At 38.2% G+C, this 19,482-nt stretch overlaps 1 non-coding gene across 1 annotated transcript; it reads right to left on the reverse strand.

Annotated features, from left to right (window-relative positions):
* Positions 1-18,842: 18,842 nt before the first annotated feature.
* On the reverse strand, positions 18,843-18,946 carry LOC130977177 (small nucleolar RNA R71). Its single transcript, XR_009084882.1, has one exon. It is a non-coding gene; the product is annotated as a small nucleolar RNA R71 (small nucleolar RNA).
* Positions 18,947-19,482: the final 536 nt, after the last annotated feature.

Genomic DNA, 19,482 nt, shown 5'->3' on the forward strand with positions numbered 1-19,482 from the left:
CGTGGCCACAAACAGCTTGTCAATCTGAGTTCTGGATCAAAAGTTATGGTGATTTAAAGTTTGATGGAGTTAGGATTTTCTCTCTTCTTCCTCTCTTCTCCATAGCTGCACCTCTCTCTCATTTTCTAGTGTAAATAAGCTGAAATTCTCATAACTAATATTTATATATGTTGGGTCTTGGGCCCACTTGGGCCCAATTCACTTGGTTTAGTCCGTTGATCCAATTTTGGGCCAAAACCTCTAACGTTAGGGTTTTAAATCGTATTTTAAATATTTATATTGTCCCAATTTATAAATTCTCATTTCTTAACCTTATTTACTTATAATTAATTTCCTAAATTGTAGTACCAGATACATCTCAGCCGGTACTGCCGTCCAACTTTCAATGCGCATTTTTCGCAGAAAATTATGTTTTTCTTAGAAAAATTCACTAAGTCCAAGTATCATATTTAAATTATCAAATTCCATTTGCTAAATTTTCTAACCATATTCGTTCCTATTTAATTTATTAGTTAATTAATATGGTTTGACCGGGTTTTACAAGAATCCCTTAGATAAATTACCGAATTTTCTAGTTTAATATGAACTTTAAGTTTGATCTGTGTTGTCGGAGTTCTAGGAATCCCTCTGAATTTTTTGGGGCCTTATATATTATCTATGTGGGCATCTTTACCATACTGAGAACCCCTAGTTCTCATTCCATACAAAATTCTATTGTTTTTCAAATGCAGGACAAGAGGCACCTCGCTGAGCATTCTAGAGTCTCTTTGGAAGCGAAGAACTATTTTGGGACTTGGTGTTTTGTATTTTGTTTATGTAATATATATAGTACATGTATCCTCCACCCTGTATATACTGTGTTATGTCCCTCCTAAATGTTGACTTGGAGTAACAAGTGTTATATTTTGTATTTTTGGGATACTCTGTTAGGTTGTATATATGTATATATATACTTTGGGCGGCCTTTGCTTCGCAGGTTGAGTCTGGAGCTTCATATTTGTATCCTTGGAACTCTGGTTTCATATATATATATATATATATATATATATATATATATATATATATACATATATATATATATGTATATATATATATCGGTTTTCCTTTCAATCTTATTTATCCTTCTACTTTTATCCAAGGAGTGTGATGCAGTTCTCTGTTATTTGGTTTCCTGTTTAACCTTTTCTTCAAGGCTCCTAGTTAAATCTTCTTTTCTTATATACCTAAGTATATATTTATTTTTAGAAGTCATAATACCTCGCCACCTTGATTTAGAACTTAAGCGTAAAGCTCTATATGGTAGGGTGTTATAGAAAGAGGGAACATGTAAGGGTGGTTTAAGTTCAAATCTTAGAGGAGATGCTGTCAAAATTTTTATAAAACTCCGGGAATTTGTTTGAAGCGTTATTTAAAAGAAAATTTGATTTAAGAATCACATTATTTGATTTTGATTTATTATGGAAAGAATCATGTTTTTGTTCGATTTATTAAGAAAAGTATTATGTTTTGAGTTTAATTTATTGAGAAAAATATTTTGATTTGAGTTCGATTTATTAAGAAGATGAATTTTATCTCGATTAAATGTTAAAGATGTTCGAATACTTATAACCTAAACGTTTTGATGTTATGATTGATAAATGGCTAAAAGTGTACCTTTCTGGTGATGCGGAGGTGTGAATGATCATATGGTGATGCAGAGGTGTGAATGAATATGTGGTGATGCAGAGGTATGATTGATTATTTGGTCATGTGGAGGTATGACAAAAAGAAAAGGAATTATAACCGATGATTTGAGAAAGTGTGAATGATGAACAAATGACTGAAAACTTATCATTATACATGAGAACTGGTTGCTTAATTGGGCCTTTGTGCTAATTGCTAATGTGGGGATGCCCATCTAACTGATATCTTATTTCTCACTAAGATGCACTTTTCTAAGCTATAGCGAATTATTATTATTATTTCCGGCACGACTGACATGGATAAATCCGTGATGCCGCGGCCTGACTGATGACTAGTCATCATATACCCATTTTTCAAGCTAATTTCACTTGTTTTGTTAGCATTTATGCACTTTCTTGCATCCTAAGTAAGTGATTTGGAGTGAAAATGAATAACTTCTTTAAATCAAACAACCACCATGAAATTAATGTTAAATCATGAGGTTTAAGCTAATTTTAATTGAATTTTAATTGATTTATAAGCCTCTTGAATTTAGTGATACTTTGAGTGGTTGTTTTGGTTTATTGTAGGTGAAGAAAAGAAAAAAAGGGAAAGCGTGGCCTAAGGAAGTGTGGCCCAAGGAGAAGAAAATGTGGTCAAAGAGAGAAGAAGTGTGGCGCACAACATGAGGAAGGCAAACATTGCCCTCCACAAGGGCACACTGCCCTCTAGGAGGGCAACATAAGGGAACCAAGCATGAAAGGCAACTCTGCCCTGCCCACTACAAGGGCAGAGCACAAATCTGTGCCTTGGAATCAAGAGGAACAAAACCTTGCCCTGCCCTCCACAAGGGTAGTATCGGGCTCACCAAGGGAAGAAAATCAAAGGAAAATGTCTCCATTGCATGCCACAAGAGTCGAACACGGAACAAGGAAGAAGCAAGGAACTAAGCTTGATTATGGTGCCAAGAAAGCCAAGGAAAATGAGTAGCGTGCGTTCCAGCCAAGTTTCGAACTCGGGACATCAAAGTGGGAACACTGCCCTGCCCTCCGCGAGGGCAGGGCAGCATTTTGTTGTGATGTGAATCTGGCGCACCAAGGCACGATCTTGGCGCACCAAGGAACGACTCTAGCAGCACCAACAGCGCACCACAGCACAATTCTGGCGCACCAACTTTTCCTGCCCTGCCCTCTGCGCGGGCAGGGCAGCATCCTGCGCGCCAAGCCGCACCACGCACGCACCGAGCATCAAATCCTGCCCTGCCCTCCACAAGGGCAGGGTAGCCTCCTGGAAGCAACTTCTCATGGGCCAAAAATTGAATTAAAAATCCAATTTAATTCAATTCTTCACCAAGTCAAAAGCCCATCCAAATCTCAAAATCCAAGAATAGAAAGTGTATAAATAGGAGTTAGTTTGATGTAATTAGGACGGCACTTTTACTTTTATTTTTACTTCCATTTTTACCTTTACCTTCATCTTTGGAACTACTTTTGCACTTTGAATTTTCCTTGGAACCTTTACTGTTATTTTGAGCTTGGGCAACTTCTCTTGGTGACTTCACTGAGATTTCAGAGAATTGGGGAGGAGAATTGATCTCTCTTCTTCCTCGTTCTTGCCTGAGCACTTTTAATTTTCTTGTTTTGAGTTTTGGGTGTGAAGAGTTGAGGAAATTCTGTCTCAACCTCCATTCAAAATCTCCTTAATTTCTTTCTGCACAATTTAATTGAATTTCAATTTCCTTTACTGCTTCTTCTTCAATTTCTTGTCAATTGCTTTGTGAACTTGGATCTGGGAAGGCAATTGAGATCTAGGCTTTGCTACCTAGTCTCTGGAGACCTGAGATCCTAATTTACTTTTGGTTCTTCTGTGAACCTTTGCTGCATTTAATTTCCTTCTGTTTAAATTCCAATTGCTTCTAATTCAATTTCTGTTCTATTGATTGTTGTAATTCAATTTCTCTTGTTTAAATTCTGAAATCCCTATCCTCAAATCCCTTTTACATTCAAGCAATTTATATTCCTTGGAATTTAAGTTACTACAATTTACATTTCTTGCATTTTAAGTTTCAGTCATTTACTTTCTTGTTCTTTAAGATTCTGCAAGTTTACTTTCCTGCTCTTTAATTTACTGCAATTTTCCCTTCCCTCTTTACATTTACTGTTATTTACTTTCTGTTAAATACAAACCACTCAACCAAAGACTTAATTCGCTTGACTAAACCGACCACTGAACTAAAATTGCTCAATCCTTCAATCCCTGTGGGATCGACCTTACTCATGTGAGTTATTATTACTTGATGCGACCCGGTACACTTGCCGGTGAGTTTTGTGTCGGATCGTTTTCCGCACATGAAGTTTTTGGCGCCGTTGTCGGGGATTGAAATAGATTGACAATGATTAAGTGAAGTGGAGGTCTAGATTAAGCACTTTTTCTTTTCCGTTTCTCTAACACACTAACTGTTTGAATTTTTGCTTAAACTAACTAAAATTTCATTCTAGCAATAGATTGAAGTTTTATTGATTTTCTGGATCTGTGTGTTCATTGTTGTGTGTTTGTATGTCAGGTACAGGAAGATCTTCCCCTGTCCTTTCTGAACTTGACCAAAGGACTCTTCGAAGAATAAGAAGAGCTGAAAGAGGGAAGAACGTTATTGGAGAGGAAGAATCTGAGGAGGAATTCCAAGAAATGGAAGGAGATCCATCAAATCCCAATCAACCAGAAGGAGGAGCCAATAATAACCAACAACAAAGAAGAGTACTGGCTTCCTACACATTTGCAAATGCTAGACACTGTGGGAGTAGTATTCTCCCCCCCAATGTCAATGTAAACAATTTTGAACTAAAGCCACAACTCATCACTTTGGTCCAAAACAACTGTTCTTTTGGAAGAGGGCCATTGGAGGACCCAAATCAACACTTATCCACCTTCTTGAGGATTTGTGACACTGTTAAAACCAATGGTGTGCCTCCTGACAGTTACAAGTTGTTGCTCTTTCCATTCTCTCTCAGAGACAAAGCCACTCAATGGCTAGAAACGTTCCTAAAGGAAAGCATCAACACTTGGGATGATTTGGTGAGCAAGTTCCTTGCCAAATTTTATCCCCCTCAAAGAATCATAAGATTGAAGACTGAGGTGCAGACATTCACTCAAATGGAGGCTGAGAATTTATATGAAGCATGGGAAAGATATAAAGCTCTATCGAGAAAATGTCCACCAGAGATGTTTACTGAATGGGATAAGTTGCAGAACTTCTATGAAGGACTTACTCTGAAGGCTCAAGAAGCACTTGATCACTCAGCTGGAGGCTCATTACAACTCATGAAAACTACAGAGGAAGCTCAAAACCTCATTGATATGGTGGCCAACAACCAATATTTCTTTGCTCATCAAAGACAACGCCAACCATCACAGAGAAGAGGAGCAATGGAGTTAGAAGGAGTGGATTCAATTCTAGCTCAGAACAAGATGATGCAGTAGCAGATTCAACAACAGTTTGAGCAAATGGCCAAAAGAATTGATGGTTTGCAAGTAACAGCAGTGAGCACCACAAGCCAACCATCAACCACATGGGTGCAAAGTGAAGAAACTCAAGAGGAGCAACAGCAAGAGCAAGTCCAATACATGCACAACCAAAATCCTGTAACAAATGAAGTCTATGGTGAGACTTACAATCCATCTTGGAAGAACCAACCCAACCTCAGATGGGGAGACAACCATAATCAAAGCCAACAACCATGGCAAAGAAACTCAAGTCAGAACAATTAAAAAAGCCCAAACCACAACCCCCAGCCAAACACTAACCAAAATACATACAGAAAACCACAAAATAATTACCCCAACTCTAACCATCACATACCCAATAACCACCCAACTAACCAAAGCACTTACCATCATCCATCAACATCCCAAAACCAATCCATCTCACAAGACTCTCAGAGGATTACTAATCTAGAGCTGCTCATGGAAAAAATGATGAAGAACCAAGAATTGACAACAAAGAACCAAGAAGCTTCCATAAAGAACCTAGAGAGGCAGATTGGGCAAATCTCCAAACAGATTTCTGTTGAAAAACCATCAAGCTCACTACCAAGTGATACCATTCCTAACCCAAAGGAAGAATGCAAGGTCGTGCAACTAAGAAGTCGAAAGATGTTAATGAATGATAACCAAGGAGCAACCAAGAAACTTATGGAGAATGACAATGAGCCAACAAAGAATGATGAAGCCATCAACAAGGACATGACAACCAAGAATGTCCCAGAAAAACTCACAGAAGAAAACAACCAACCACAAAATCTGAAGAAGGGAAGGCAGATCATGGAAGAGCCAATTCCAAGACAACTTCAAGGGGAGAAAAGCTTGACACCCCCAATACCTTATCCACAGAGATTCCACAAAGAGACAAAGGATCAGCATTTCCACAAATTTCTTGAGACTTTCAAGAAGCTGGAAATCAACATACCTTTGGCTGAGGCATTAGAGCAAATGCCTCTGTATGCCAAGTTCTTAAAGGAGCTCATCAACAAGAAGAGAAGTTGGAATGAGAAGGAGACTGTAATGCTTAGTGAAGAATGCAGTGCACTCATCAAAAAGGGACTCCCTCCCAAGCTCAAAGATCCTGGAGGTTTCTTCCTACCCTGCACTATTGGAAACCTATTCATCAACAAGGGGATGTGTGACTTAGGAGCAAGCATAAATCTAATCCCATCTTCTTTAGTAAAAAAGCTTGGCATAGAGGAGGTGAAACCAATACAGATATCCTTGGAGTTGGTGGATCAATCAGTAGTATATCCTAAAGGGCTGATTGAGAACCTTTTAGTTAAGGTTGACAAGTTCATCTATCCGGCAGATTTTGTGATCCTGGATTCTTCAGAAAATGGAAATGACTCCATAATACTTGGTCGACCATTTTTGGCCACTGCTAGAGCCATTGTGGATATATAGCAGGGAGAGCTAACCCTCAGAATGCATGAGGAGAGCATCACCTTGAAAGTCTTTCCAGAATTACAAAGGAATGAAGAAACAAGCAAGACAAGTGGTGACTTCCTTCCAAAGCAAGCAACCGACAAGGCAGTAGAACAGGAAAACAAGCATCTACAAGAAGAAAAAGGAATTCAAAAAGAAGCTGGGATGATAAACAAAAAGGAAGGTATCACAACTCAAGTCACTGTCAAAGGAAGCATATCAACAAGGAAGAAAAAGAAGAAAAACAAGAAAAAGGCCTACAAGGGGTGGAAGAATAAGAAAATCCCAACAGAAGGATTTGCCAAAGGTGACAAGGTGCAACTAGTGTATCAACAGCTGGGAACAAAAGATTATTACACTGTCAACCAAGTACTTTCTCTTGAGCATATGGAAATTGAGCATCAAGGCACACAGAGAAAGCTCACAGTGAGAGGTGACAAGTTGAGACATCACCAACATCAACCACCCTAAAGGGAGTCCAATGTCAAGCTAGTGATAATAAAAGAGCGCTTCATGGGAGGCAACCCATGATTTAAGATTTCTGTCTTCTCTTTAAAAAGCTATGATTTCCTGAGTATGATTTTGAACTTTCATATTTGATAAATGCATATTTTATTTTAGAGCATAAGTCAGACTTCTAAGTTTGGTGTCCCTTAAGGCACACTTAATTTTTGCTTTTCAAAAGAAAGGGAGCTATTCTTAGAACATATGCGTAATTCTTTTGATGGAGCATATGACCAAACACTAAGTTTGGTGTCTGCGTGTGTAACAATGTTCAGAAAATCATTTCCCAATCATGGAATCAAAACCATACAGAAAGGGATCATGCATCAATTTTTTTTTTAAAATACATCAATTGTGAAGAATGGTTTGCATTGCTAAGCCGTCCCCTCAATAAAAGATAAGTTTGGTGTTCACCAACTTTTAGCATCTTTAATTAAGGGACACAATTGACCATGAAAGAAAAAAATAATAAATAACAATTAAACAAAACAAAACAAATTTTTTTTATTACAAATAAATTGCCAACGACTACATTAATGTTCTAAGGCTAGCTGTTTTGGTTCATGCAGGAGAAAAAAAATTAAAACAAACACAAGGAGGGGCCACGGCTAGGATCAGCTATGTGAGGATGGTCACATGTGCCTAGAAGAATGCGCTCATGGGGAAACAGAATTTGCATGCATGCATCATCGAACACCTAAATGCATGCAGCCAATGGGAAGAGGATCCTCGTCAAAGCCTCAACAATGCATGCAGACCGTCCATTCCATGAACCCCTTAGATGAACAACTCAATCTCAACCCTTCATGAGCACCAACGAGCTCCTTCCTCACTCATTATGGTTTTGTTGGAAAGCTTGAAGAATCCACCTATAAATAGCCGTTGGCACCAAAGCGGTCTACACACTCATTCAAGCCACTTTCATATGAAAGCCATAATCTCTTATACTCCCAAAACCAAAATAATTCCCTTATCTCACACAACAGAACCGAACCAAAACTCATCCCAAACACAACACATACTTCTTCTATTCTCACTTTTTCTTTCTTCTTACCTCAAATCCAATGGCCTCCTCAAGTTCAAAAAGAAGGCCGGGAAAGGAACCTATGGTAGCCGAACCTCCATCATTTGATGCAACCAAATTTAGATCCCAATTCCATGAAGGAAGATATCATAGGTTCATGGAGACAAAGAATGTCATTTATGAGAAAGGCCTTGAGTTGAGAGACGGGGAATACCCCATCATGAGGCAAATCACTAAAGAAAGAAGGTGGGAACTTTTATGTGCTCCTCTTGTTGACATCAGTGCAGTCATGATCAGGGAGTTCTATGCAAATGCTGTAAAAGAAAACAAAGATAGTGCTCCTTACACAAGTTATGTCAGAGGAGTTGAAGTAAGTTTTAGCCCAGCTGCCATCACAAGGGCCCTCAAGTTGAGAACCATAACTTATGCAGAGCCCAGTTATGAAACCAGATTGCAGATGGAAAACAATCCTGATGAGATCTTGCAGGGGTTATGTGCGGAGAATACAGATTAGGAAAGAGATTCAAAGGGAGTTCCAAGTCACTTGAGGAGGATAAATCTCACTCCTGTGGCTAAGGGATGGTATGAAATAGTGAGGAGATCTATCCTTCCTACTGGAAACGCCTCTTGGGTCACATTCAAACGAGCACTCTTGACATACTGCATCTTGCATGGAGGTGAGATCAACCTCGCACAACTCATAGCCGACAGTATTCAAGAGATGGCTAATAGCACAAGCAAATCAAGTGGTCTTGGACATCCAAGTACCATCCTCAGGCTATGTGACAAAGCTGGAGTAATCTTTGAAGATGAGGACACAGAAAAAGTGAAAAAGGGAAAAGGGATCACTAAGAAGAGTATGGAAGGAATAAATGAAGAAGATGATCCAGAGGGGGTGGTAGCTCCCAGGCAAAGGAGATCACAAAGAGAGGAAGGACGAAATCAAGCTCATGATGCCATAGACATGAGCCAGCTACACAGAGCGATAGAAGAGCTATCTCAACAACTCATGCAGACTCAACAAGAGCAAAATCAGGGGTGCCAAGAGAAATATCTAGAGCCCCATCCAGAGTTTAGGGAACAATATCTGAAAGACAAAGAGGAGAGAGAAGCTTGGCAGCGTCAAATGAAGGAGAAGCAAGAGAGATGGCAACAGCAAATGATGACTCAGCAGCAAAAATTTCAAGCACAGATTCTTGAAGGACAAAAAGAGCAATACAAAGAATTCAAAGAATCATATGATAAGCTGTACTTTAGTCAAGCTAAAGCAGGGGAATATAGTCACAACCTGTATCAATGGAAGAATATTCATCACACCATGGGAGAAGTGAGATATGCACAAAGAATGGAGAATGATGAAAACATGCAAGCAAGGTTGGAGTACTTGACCCATAATTTGCCAACACTCAATCCTCAGATCAAGCCATTTGAGCAATGCCCTGAATTTGAAGCCAAGCAACAAGCAAGGTCTCGTCACTATACGGAGGCAACCTTTAAAAGATTGGAAGATGTTGGGCTCTCAGGACTCTTAGATTCTGTCTGGGGTAGAAGATGTCCTGGTGAAGAGATCCGAGATTATTCCAAGCTAGGGAAGAGAAAGAAGAAAAAGGGAGAATCAAGCAGCAGCCACGACCAATAGAAGGTGGCATAGTTCTTTCATTCCCCTTCTTTCAGTCTTCTAATAAGGAGAAGCATGTCTGAAACATGATATGCCTCCACTGTTTATTTCCTTTTTATTTCTTTTTCTTGTACTTTCTGTTGTTCAATAAGTAGCTAGAGAAATGATTTGCATAATGCTTGTCATTCATCACTTAACTTTAATTTTGTTTTGTTTCCCATATGCTTGAATAAAAGAGATTTGGTTTGAATTGAAAAGTGAAATATCCAATGTTGCATAAGTAGAATGGAAGTTAATGGTGGTATATATGTTTGATTAAATGCATAACTCATGAAATAATTGTTGCATAATCTCATTCTCATTCAAATGTGAGTTAGCTTGCTGTTATCAAGACCCTTACCAATAAAGAAAAAGCCCTTGAGAACAAAAACAGAAAGAAAAGGAAGAAGAAAAAGCCAAAGTGGCAAGAAAAGCAAAAAAAAAATAAAGGTTGGACACCAATAGCTTGGACCCTCGGACATATGCCTGTGGTGTTCATGTACTAAGATATGCTTGGATGAGTAAATTCTAAGGGGTATTTTAAAACCCGGTCACTTAGATCAACTGATTTGGGATGGCCAATTGAAAGTCCACAATAAAGAGCAACTTAGCTACAGAACATTTAGTTATCCAAAGAGATGCTGGGCATCAATGATCCTAGGAAGAATTAGTGAGCCATGTGTCTGTGGTGGAAAGATGTTGAGTAAAAGAAAGAAAAAAATAAAGCCAAAGGCTATTACTGCAACATTAGACACCAAACCTCTAAAAGAATAAGCTTGTTAAGCATTATAAGAAAGAAAAGTTAGCAAGGGAGTGATTAAAGAGTAAGTCTTATAACAGCAAGTTTAGCAAACCTTTGATGAAAAATGTATACTATGTAACAGCAAACAATAACTTGAGTTATCATTGTCTGCATGAAGACCCCAAAAATCAAGTTCTGCTATATGCCTAATAAGGATATGTGTTCTTTTCTTGTTCATTTCAATTTCTCTTAGTTTTGATGCTTGCTTGGGGACAAGCAAGATTTAAGTTTGGTGTTGTGATAACAAGTCATCATATACCCATTTTTCAAGCTAATTTTACTTGTTTTGTTAGTCTTTATGCACTTTCTTGCATCCTAAGTAATTGATTTGGAGTGAAAAAGCATAACTTCTTTAAATCAAACAACCACCATGAAATTAATGTTAACTCATGAGGTTTAAGCTAAATTTAATTGATTTTTAATTGATTTATAAGCCTTGTGAGTTTAGTGATACTTGGAGTGGTTGTTTTGGTTTATTGTAGGTGAAGAAAAGAAGAAAAGAGAAAAGCGTGGCCCAAGGAGAAGAAAACGTGGTCAAAGGAAGGAGAAGTGTGGCGCATAATGGAGGAAGCAAGCATTGCCCTCCACAAGGGCACACTGCCCTCTAGGAGGGCAACATAAGGGAGCAAGCCAAGAAGAGGCAACTCTGCCCTGCCCACGACAAGGGCAGAGCACAAAATGGTGCCTTGGATCAAAGGAAGGAAAAACCTTGCCCTGCCCTCCACAAGGGCAGTATTGGGCTCTCCAAAAGGAAAAATTCAAAGAAAAAGCCCACCATTGCTTACCACAAGAGTCGAACACGGAACCATGAGGAAACAAGAAACTAAGTCTCACTTTGGTGCCAAGAATATCAAAGAAAAGAAGTAGCGTGTGCATCACTCAAGGATCGAACACGGGGCTTCAATTTGGAAACACTGCCCTGCCCTCCGCGAGGGCAGGGCAGCATTTTGTTGTGGCGCACCAAGGCACCATTCTGGCGCACCAAGGAGGCTTCGGTAGCATCAATCTGGCGCACAGGTATCAAGAATGGCGCACCAGAAATTTCTGCCTTGCCCTCCGCGAGGGCAGGGCAGCATCCTGCGCACCAAGCTCGCACCACGCACACGCACCATGGGCCAGCCGCATCAATTTTCTGCCCTGCCCTCCGCAAGGGCAGGGCAGCCTCCTGGAAGCAATCCTTCATGGGCTAAAATTGGATTAAAAATCCAATAAAATTCATTTCTTCACCAAATCAAAAGCCCATCCAAATCCTAAGATCTAAGAATAGAAAGTGTATAAATAGGAGTTAGTTTGATGTAATTAAGACTTTTACTTTCACCTTTTGCTTAACCTTTTTCACTACTTTTGAACTTTGAATTTTCCTTGAGCTTTGAAACTTTTCTTGGTGACTTCGCTGAAATTTCAGAGAATTGGGGAGGAGAATTGATCTCTCTTCTTCCTCGTTCTTGCTTGGGCACTTTTACTTTTCTTGTTTGAGTTTTGGGTGTGAAGAATTGAGGAAATTCTGTCTCAATCTCCATTCAAAATCTCTTTAATTCCTTTCTGCACAATTGAATTCAATTTCAATTTCCTTTACTGCTTCTTCTTCAATTTCTTGTCAATTGCTTTGAGAACTCGGATCTGGGAAGGCAATTGAGATCTAGGCTTTGCTACCTTGTCTCTGGAGTCCTGAGATCCCAATTTCCTTTTGGTTCTTCTGTGAACCTTTGCTGCACTTAATTTCCTTACTGTTTGAGTTCTAATTGCTTCTAATTCAATTTCTGCTCTATTAATTGTTGCAATTCAATTTCTCTTGCTTAGATTCTGAAATCCCATTCCTTAAATCCCTTTTACATTCAAGCAATTTATATTCCTTGCATTTTAAGTTACTGCAATTTACATTTCTTGCACTTTAAGTTTCAGTCATTTACTTTCTTGTTCTTTAAGATTCTGCAAGTTTACTTTCCTGCTCTTTAATTTACTGCAATTCTACCCTCTCCCTTTACATTTCAAGCAATTTAGCTTCTGTTAAATACAAACCACTCAACCAAAGACTTAATTCGCTTGACTAAACCAACCACTGAACTAAAATTGCTCAATCCTTCAATCCCTGTGGGATCGACCTCACTCATGTGAGTTATTATTACTTGATGCGACCCGGTACACTTGCCGGTGAGTTTTGTGTCGGATTGTTTTTCGCACATCAATGACCCGTGACACTCATCATCATCCTCCCTTATGAACGCGTGCCTGACAACCACCTCCGTTTTATCTGCTAGAGCTTGAGTGTGTATCTCTTGGCCTCCTGGTTCACGACGCATGGTTGCCTCTCCTGACAACAGAGCTTCCATTCCGTGCGATCAGAGTCTTCGTGGTATAAGCTAGAATCACATGGGCAGCATTCTTGAGATCAGGAAAGTCTAAACCTTGTCTGTGGTATTTTAAGTAGGATCTGGGATGGAATGATTGTGATGAGCTTCAAATTCGCGAGTGTTGGGCGCAGTGACAGTGTGCAAAAGGATCAATGGATCTTATTCCGACATAATCGAGAACCGACAGATGATTAGCCATGCGGGAAACCGTAGAGGACCATTTTCACTGAGAGGATGGATGGTAGCCATTGACAATGGTGATCCACCTACATACAACTTGCCATGGAAAGGAGTATGAATGATTAGATGAAGGCAATAGGAAAGTAGAGGCTTAGAGGGAACAAAGCATCTTAATACGCTTATCTGAAATTTCCAACAATGAATTGCATAAGTATTCCTATCCTATTTTATGTTCTATTTCATTCTTTTAGTTATCAAAACCCCATAACCATTTGAATATGCCTAACTGAGATTTACAAGATGACCATAGGTTGCTTCAAGCCAACAATCTCTGTGGGATCGACCCTTACTCACGTAAGGTATTACTTGGATGACCCAGTGCACTTGCTGGTCAGCTGTACGGAGTTGTGTATCACGATTTCGTGTAGCAAGTTTTTGGCGCCGTTGCCGGGGATTATTCGAGTTTGGACAACTGACGGCTCATCTTGTTGCTTAGATTAGGTATTTTTTTATTTTGTTCTTCAGAATTTTTAAGAACGAATTCTAGAGTTTTAGATGATATTTTTATCATCACAGGAGCTAGTTGATTCCCATCAATTTGGCTGTTGTATGTAATTTCTTGCTGAAGCTTGGGTAGCCATGTCTAATCTTTTTAGACTGAAGCTTTAGACTAACATTGCATGATTCCTAGAATTCTTATTAAAAATTTTGAGTTTCTTATTTTCTTTTTCAAAATAATTTTCGAAAAAAAAGAAAATAATTTATAAAATCATAAAAAAACCAAAAATTTTGTGCTTCTTGTTTGGGTCTAGTGTCAATTTTTATGTTTGGTGTCAATTGCATGTTTCCATTTTTCTTGCATTTTTTGAAAACTCATGCATGGTGTTCTTCATTGTTCTTCAAGTTATTCTTGATGATCTTCCTTGCTATGATCTTTATATTCTCCTGTTTTGTGTCTTTTGTTGTTTTTCATATGCATTCTCAAATTATTAGTGTCTCTAGCATGAAAATTTCTAAGTTTGGTGTCTTGCATGTTTTTTCTTTTCTAAAAATTTTCAAAAAAATTATGTCTTTTCAAGTTAATAATACAGAGAATTGAAGATTCAGAACATACCGCAGAGGAATCACAGAGAAAAAGCTGGGCGTTCAAAATGCCCAATGAAGAAGGAATTTTGGCGTTTAAAAGCCAGCCAGGTATGGGCGTTTAACGCCCAAAAAGGTAGACAAGTGGGCGTTAAACGCCAGAATGGATACCATTCTGGGCGTTTAACGCCAGGATAGAACCAAGGAGGAAATTTTGTTTTCAAATCATATCTTTTTCAATTTTTCAAGTTCTAAAACTGATTTTTCAAAATCCTATCTTTTTCATATCTAATCATATCAATTATATCTTTTTCAAAATCAAATCTTTTTCATTTTTCTTTTAATATTTTCAAAAATCCTTGCTAACAATTAATGTTGTGATTCAAAAATTTCAAGTTTGTTACTTTCTTGTTAAGGAAGGTGCAATATTTGAATTTTAGAATCAAATCTCTTTTAAAAATTTGTTTTTCAATCATATCTTTTCAAACATATCTTATTCAATTAAATCTTTTTCAAATCATATCTTTTTCAAATTTTGATTTCAAAAAAATCTTTTCTAACTTCATATCTTTTCAAACTTTGGTTTTCAAATCTTTTCACTAATTCTCATCTTTTTCAAAACCATCTAACCACTACTCTCTCTCTAATTTTCGAAAACCATTAACAACTTGTTCAAAAATATTTTTTATTAATTAATTGTTTTAAACTCTAATTTTATTTTATTTAAAAATTTTCAAAAATTTCGTCTCTCATCTCCTTCTATTTAATCACTAGCACTCCTCCTCTTTTAATAATTCGAACCCTCTCCCCTCTTTATATGTTCGAATTCTTCTTTATCTACCTTATCCTTCTATTCTCCTTTTCCTCTGACACACCAAGGAATCTCTATACTGTGACATAGAGGATTCCATACTTTCTTTGTTTTCTTCTCTTTCATATGAGTAGGAGCAAAGATAAAGGCATTCTTGTTGAAGCTGTTCCTGAACCTAAAAGGACTTTGAAGAGGAAGCTAAGAGAAGCTAAAGAACAACTCTTTAGAGAAGACCTGACAGAAATTTTTGAAAAAGAAAAAGACATGGCAGCCGAAAATAACAACAATGCCAACAAGAAAGACATGAGTTTTCGAAAAATGCAAGAAAAATAAAGACATGAAATTGACACCAAACTTAAAAATTGACACTAGGCTCAAACAAGAAACATAAAATTTTTGGTTTTTTTATGATTTTATAAATTTAATTTTTTTTGTTTTTTCGAAAATTATTTTAAAAAAGAAAATAAGAAACTCAAAATTTTTAATACGAATTCTAGGAATCATGCAATGTTAGTCTAAAGTTTTAGTCTAAAAAAAAGATTAGACATGGCCAGCCAAGCTTCAGCAAGACATTACATACAAAAGCCAAATTGATGGGAATCAACTAGCTCTTGTGATGTTAAAAGCATCATCTGAAACTCTAGAGTTTGTTCTTAAAAATTTTGTAGAACAAAATAAAAAGAAAATTACCTAATCTAAGCAACAAGATGAACCGTTGATGCCAAGGCATCTTAGGCTAGTTTCACTAGCATTTTTCTATTAGTTTTAGTTGTTTTATGCATTTTCTTGAGCTTAAAGTAACCAAGAATGGTTAAATGAACAACAAAGCAATGAACCATCCAAACAGTATGATTTTGATGCAAATTCCATGAGTTTTTAGTTAGATTACTTGAATGCTATGAATGTAAGAATTCTCATGAAATTTTGCAAGACTTTGATGCAATTGTTTGGATGATTTCAGGGAAGAAGAGGCTAGGCAAGGAAGCAATAAAATCAATAAAGGAAGCTTGAAGATTACATGTGTAGTTTAAGTTCCAGTTTAAGCTTAAACTGGAACTTAAACTGCCAAGCCATATAATGCTGAAAGTGGCGTTTAACCTCCAGTTTAACCTTAAACTGGATGTTAAACGCCAGAATGAGAAATGCACCAAAGCTGAAATTAGCGTTTAACCTCCAGTTTAAGGTCAAACTGGAAGTTAAACGCCAGAATCATGAAAGTTGAGAAATGCTGAAACTGGCGTTTAACCTCCAGTTTAGCTTTAAACTGGAAGTTAAACGCCAGAAGGAGTATAGCACCAAGGGAGCATCTCCACGTTTAACCTCCAGTTTAACCTTAAACTAGAGGTTAAACGTGTTCGACCCACATTATGCACCAGGAAGCCATTTCCACGTTTAAGCTCCAGTTTGAGGTTAAACTGGAGTTTAAACGTGTTCGACCTTCACACTCCTGGGCTACCTTCTTCATTCCCACGTTTAACCTCCAGTTTAACCTTAAACTGGAGGTTAAACGTGTTCGACCACAAATTGCCTCCAGGGTTGCTTTCTTCAATTCCACGTTTAAGCTTTAGTTTAACCTTAAACTAAAGCTTAAACGTGTTCGACCATACCACACTCCATAGTTGCTTTCTTCCATTTCCACGTTGAAGTTTCAGTTTAACCTTAAACTAAAACTTAAACTTCAACTTAAACGCCACCTTTTGAAAGGGTTTCTGGGCCAAATATATTGAAGTTTAAGTTAGCATTTGAGCACAAATATTAACTTAAACGTATTATGGTATGAAACCCAATTGAATATCATGGTTTATGGGATTGGGCTTGAAGAATTGATGAGTCTGGAGCATCCATTTGTTGAGTCTTGTGTCATTACTTGTTTATCACTAAGTTTGCTCAATGAATGTTACAGATTTGAATCACAGCCTCATCAGGATTATGGACCATAAACCCAAAGCAAAAGGAAATCAGGGAAAGGCCTCAAAGCCCAAGAAACACAACAGAAGCTCAATTTAGAAAGTGTATAAATAGGATAGAATTTAAGTTAGTTAGGACTTTTACACACTGGAGAATTTTTCATCTTTTTGTAATTGAATTCAGAGCTATGACTCACTAAACCCCTTTCATTGGGTTAGGGAGCTCTATTGTAATTCAATGAATCAATAATAGTTTTATCTTCTTCTTCAATCTTTTCTCTTGAATTTTGTTAGAAAGCTTCTCGATCTAATTCCATTGGGTAGTTGTCTTGGGAAAGAAACTACCCATAATTGGAATCCTTCGGAACCTTGGGAAAGGAATGGAGGATTCATGCTAGAGAAGCTTTCTCACAGTGAATTGGATTGGGGTTTGGATGGATATTGTGACATGTAATCCTACCAAATTGTAGTTCATGAAACTGTGTGGTATAATCAGTGATCGAGCATCATCTCTTCTTATGAACATTTAAACCAAGGGATTGGGAATTTGTTTGTTTTTAGAGAGAATTGGTGAGCCAAGGGATTGGGATCCAATCATATAAGATTGCCAAGCAAAATTCAATAAATGCATTGGTTGAGGAAGGGATAAAACGTTTTGATTCGGAGATCTCAATATCTCCTAACACCCAATGAACTCCCCATTTCTGATCTACACTTTCTATTTACATTATGCAATTTCAATTCATGCAATCACCCCATCCCTTTTTAATTTCAGCACTTTACTTTCTCGCACCTTAATTCTCGCTCTTTAATTCATGCAATTTTACATTCCGCAATTCTCATCTAAATCTTGATTCCGCTCAACTAGAACATACTTCTAATCCGAATTGCTCACTCAACCAATCCTTGTGGGATTCGACCTCACTCTATTGTGAGTTTTTACTTGACGATAACCGGTGCACTTGCCGGAAGGAATTTTGCCGTTCGTGCAATTTCCTAAAATCGTAGCTATCAAGTTTATGGCTATCAAGTTTATGGCGCCGTTGCCGGGGATTGGTTTTCGATTGACAATTCTCCAATTGGAAGTTAACTAGATTGAGCATTTTTCTTGTTTTGATAATTTAGTTCAAGTTACTTGTTGAATTTTAATTTCTGCACTCTGTTACTTGTTTTCTTTCTTTATGCCTTTAAATTCAAGCAACTAACTCACTGACTCACTAACTATTTGAATTAATTCCTCAACTGCTCTAACCATACTCTTCCATTAACCAAGAGTATTTCACTTGTTTGTTGCCTGTGCTGTGTTCTTGTATGACAGGTAGGAGAGGAGAGACATCAACTCCTCCATATACCGAACCAGAGAGGACCCTTCATAGACGTAGAAGGGAAGTAAGAGGGAAGAGAGTACTGAGAGAAGAGGAATCTGAAGGAGAATCTGAGGACAACTTTGAGGAAGCTCTAGATCTCAACATGGATAGAGAAGTTCACAACCATGAGAGGGTTGATGGAAACAATGCCATTCCTGAGAGGAGGGTTTTTGGTTCATACATAAACCCAACCTCTGGGAATTGTGGTAGCAGCATTCAGAAACCACCCATTCAGGCCAACAATTTTGAACTCAAACCACAGCTAATATCACTGGTGGAGGACCATTGTTCATTTGGTGGGAGTGCTAATGAAGATCCAAACCAACATCTCACCAAATTCCTGAGAATTTGCGACACTGTGAAGTCCAATGGAGTCCAGGAAGATGCCTATAAACTGCTCTTGTTCCCATTTTCACTTAGGGACAAGGCAGCTAAGTGGTTGGAATCATTCCCAAGGGACAGCCTAATAACCTGGGATGAGGTGGAGAGCAAGTTTCTGGCACGTTTCTACCCCCCACAAAAAGTCAATAGGCTTCGATCTGAGGTTCAGACTTTTAGACAACAAGATGGTGAGACGCTCTACGAGGCATGGGAGAGGTTCAAGGAGTTGACAAGGAAATGCCCACCAAACATGTTCCCTGACTGGGTGCAATTGCATATTTTCTATGATGGACTTTCTTATGAATCAAGGAAGGCTGTAGACCATTCATCAGGAGGTTCATTGAACAGGAAAAAGACTGTGGAAGAAGCCATTGAAGTGATTGAGACAGTGGCTGAGAATGAGTACTACTATGCTTCAGAGAGGCACAACATTAAGGGAGTCATGGAGCTGAACCATGTTGATGCAATTCTAGCCCAAAACAAGGTGTTTGCCAAGCAACTAGCAGAGCTCACCAGGAAATTAGACACAAAGCAAGTGGCTGCAATACACACACAAGATCAAGAGGAAGTAAGCATTGAAGGAGGTGATTGGGAAGAGGCCAACTATGTGGGAAACCAACAAAAACAATCATATGATCCACATTCCAACACTTATAACCCAGGATGGAAAAACCACCCAAACTTTGGGTGGGGAAACCAGCGAACCCAACCACAAAACCACAAAACTTACAACCACAACCAACATAACCATTCCACATACCACAACTCCAACCAAAGATCATACCAAG

This window comes from Arachis stenosperma, chromosome 4 (assembly GCF_014773155.1).
Source record: "Arachis stenosperma cultivar V10309 chromosome 4, arast.V10309.gnm1.PFL2, whole genome shotgun sequence".
Classification (NCBI taxonomy): domain Eukaryota; kingdom Viridiplantae; phylum Streptophyta; class Magnoliopsida; order Fabales; family Fabaceae; genus Arachis; species Arachis stenosperma.